At 33.0% G+C, this 3,784-nt stretch overlaps 1 long non-coding RNA gene across 1 annotated transcript; it reads right to left on the minus strand.

The window, feature by feature from the left end:
* Positions 1-277: 277 nt before the first annotated feature.
* LOC125497487 (uncharacterized) lies at positions 278-3,477 on the minus strand. Its single transcript, XR_008969265.1, has 4 exons — positions 2,657-3,477; positions 2,474-2,549; positions 1,840-1,917; positions 278-1,071 (listed from the first exon to the last, which is right to left on the minus strand). It is a non-coding gene; the product is annotated as an uncharacterized LOC125497487 (long non-coding RNA).
* Between the last annotated feature and the right edge of the window lie 307 nt (positions 3,478-3,784).

Here is a 3,784-nt window from a genome sequence, read left to right on the forward strand (position 1 = left end):
ATAAAACAACAATTATATCTGTCTTTATTAATATCATTATGATTATGCTTAATTGCATGTATGTATGTGTGTTTGTGTATACATACCGTTAGTAATAATGTTTAGATAACTGGATATTTTAATTTCTTTGCATTATCTTTACTTTTTTTGTATTAACTTAAAACCATTTGTACTCTTACAAAAATGTTAATCAATTAATTTAACGTCCGAACTTAGTGATTGATTTAATGAACATTAAAAGTTTGTCGCTAAATGAAAAGAAGATTGCACTAGACTATTAGTTGCAAATTAGCAATAGATATATATATTATAGCTCAAAAACAAACAACAATCATACAACCTACTCTGAGCTTAAAACTCAGAATTCAACTAGTAAGCTCCTGCATCACATCTCTAACTAAAAGAGCAGTTGAAAAATAAGTGCTCATGTGTTCAGCTGCAGTATTACAAAGCAAGCACCTATCATCAGCACATAATGCTATTCTGTACAATCTATCCTTAGTCTTCAGCTTCTGGTGCATGACCAGCCAACCATATAATCTGTGCTTAGGTTGAGATAACCTATTCCAAACATATACTATGCCCACGGAACCTTAGGTTGACCAACACATATACTCGCTTACATTTACCCAAGTTGCAGCTAGAAATTGTAGCCGTTACAAAGTCTTTGATCTGCTTAACAAACTGATCAACATCAGGGACAACTGACTTCTAAACAAATTGGTTCCTCATATACCAGATCTGATAGACCAGCAATGTCAGCATAAGCAAATTGCTTCTAGAAGAGGGATAGTCCCTGCCTCCTATTGACCCATATGAAAACTTGGGTGATAGTTCCCTGTCTAATTGAAAAGCCCAACCACTGAGATAAACTTTGCAAGATACTATGATGGTAAGAGCAGCCGAATAAGAGGATTCTAGTACACTATTAAAAGCATCAGAAGTGTCTTCAGCTATGTTTTAGTACACTCTTCTTGGTAACGTCTGCATCAGGGACACTGTAAATTCGGGAACACAGCTAACCAAATGCAAGTTTTAGGCACAAATGGCATCCTCGGTTGTTATCACCACCTGATACATAAATAAACAAACGAGTTAGCAAATCCAACATCTTCTGCCCTAATGCTTTGAGGCACCTTTCACAGTTGGTTATAAAAATAATCAGCATTAAAAGTGCAAAGGGTGCCTCATTTGTACGATTAACACTCACATTTTGCAGCACAAGCCTATAAAGATCAGTACCAATTAAGACTCTCAAAGACCTCAACCTTATAACTTTAGCTTGGGCGATAACAGGTGGTCTCCAAATTTCTTTACTGTGGTTAACTACCAATACATAAAAAGCCTACATAGTTTAAAGACTCATTGTAGCTATTATCAATACAGCTTGAATGCCAAAGAAAACCAATAAACTCTTTAACTTCCATGAAATTGGATAGAGTTGTGCACGATAGCATGGAGTTAAGAAATGAACCAACTTTGAAGAATGCATAAAATGACAACATATCTATCCACGATAGATACCAGCAGCATTCTTCAAAATTAACTTCTCTGTCATTCACACATGCGCAACAGCTCAACCACTACACACAGATTCAATATAATTTTTGGCTAGGAGTCCTATCTAATTTGGAAGCCTCATGTTTCATTCATTTAGCTCAGACTCTCAGTACACACACAACTGCAAAAAATTATCAAGTGTTTGAAGTGGTGCAGTGCGAGGCAACGGGAAATCTCTAGCCAAAGACTGCTTATATAGTTCTTAAAGCAGCAATATCATAGTAGGTTATAGAGTCACCAATAAAGTTCATAAAAAAAATAGGAGAAATATGTGTGCACCTAGATTAGTAGAGCCACAGCAAGGGGCTGCAAAATAGTACCAGCAGCATAAGCCCACTGCCATAGCAGGTCCAACACCTGAAATATGAAAGCACAGAAGACAAACAAGTTTAACAACATCATTAAGTACAAGAGGCTGCAGAACTTGATTAAGGATTTCATTTTTAGGAGAGAAATAGAGAATTGAGTAAGATCAGTTTGCTATGTAAAGAAGAACACAGATCAGCAGCATAAGCCCACATCAAGGGGCTGCAGAACAATACTAGCAGCATAGGTCCAACACCTAAAATATGAAACAAGGAAAAAGAACAAGTTTAAGAACATCATTAAGCCACAACAATAAAAAGGTAGACTATTTGCCAAGCAAAATGGAAACAAAATAAAATTCTTTCGCTCCTTGGCTCCTTACACAACGCCAAATGATGAAAAACCAGCTAAATAAGAAGTTATAGAAATCATGAATTGCCAAGGGCAACAGTTACCAACAAATCACATAAAGATGCCTTTGAAGTATACATATCAAAACTAAAAATGGAAAAGGCACCAATGTTCTCATCAAATGTAGCGGACACATCTTAAACATATTTTTACCCATTAATCGAACACCTTCTACTGGATTGAATGATGAACTAACCTGAATATTAAGTCGGTGCAATTCAGGGAGTTGCAAACTCCTTCTTTGAAATCAGTTTCAATGAATTGTAAACACTCTGCAAGAAATTTATAATTTCGAAAATTTAGGAATGAAAATTATTGTGCGTGATTTTGTATAATTGAATGAATTATTATGCAAACAATCAACTAAACTAACACTTACCGCCAAAATAATAATGAGGGAAATAGTGAAGATTTTTGACTTAATTTCACTTCAAATTTCTCGTTAATAATTCCCTCCTTTTTTTGGAAGATCTGAATGATTCTTTGAAATTGCATAGCAGATTTTTCGCGATTGAATTTTTGTTTTTTTGTGCGAGATATGGGAAGAAGATAGGGGAATAAGATGGATTCCTAATTACTGAAGGAACGGGTCCTGCGCAAGGACGGAATTTCATTTTTTTTTTCTTTTTTTAAAAAAATTCAATGGATTATTTTAAATTTTTTTTTTTTGAGGGGATGGATTATTTTATTACTTTTTACTTCTTTATGTCACAAATTATCTTAATTAAGGTTCACGTGAGTTTTTGGTTTCAATTTTCCAATTTTCAATTTTTTCAATTTTTTAACACCTCAGTGTAGGAAATACGTGTCTCTCAAGCCCTCTGTACGTTTGCTCAAAACACCTGAACTGAATTGAACTGAATACAACTGAAAGTATTTTTGGATAAGAGAAGAAAATTGAGAGCTGAACTAAACTGAATTTAAGTTGAAGTAATAATTATTTTTTTTATTAAATAGTTGTTTTTGTTCCAAATTTATTGAAATCATAATTATTATAATACGATAAATTATATTTCATGATATATAAATACCCTCTGTTACTATATTTTAAACTTTAAAAATCTTAAGATCTTAGGATATTTCTCTTAAAATCATGGATTCAATAATCATGATTTAAAGTTCTTATAATCATATCATGTAATAAAAATATATGTTAAAACCAGTTTAAGACTCGTGCGTTCAATGACTGATGTAGCTGATGTCATGATAAAATATATTGGAAGTTTATTTATTGATTAGATATACTAAAAAATATTCATTGAATATTTTATTTATAAAAACTCTTGCGTAACGCAAATATACAATAAACTATTGTGAGATGGGAGTAATAACTTTTGCCTTAAATACGTCAATTTTATTAATGTAAAAATGACCCATGTCACTAACTTGATTATTACCTTCCTTACATACCCAAATATAACCTGCTCTACTCTCTAGTCATTTGATATTAATGGTGTCGATCAAACTTTATTGATTTCATAGTGTTATAATTATCTTGCTCCAGGGT

This window comes from Beta vulgaris, chromosome 5 (assembly GCF_026745355.1).
Source record: "Beta vulgaris subsp. vulgaris cultivar EL10 chromosome 5, EL10.2, whole genome shotgun sequence".
Taxonomy (NCBI): Eukaryota; Viridiplantae; Streptophyta; class Magnoliopsida; order Caryophyllales; family Amaranthaceae; genus Beta; species Beta vulgaris.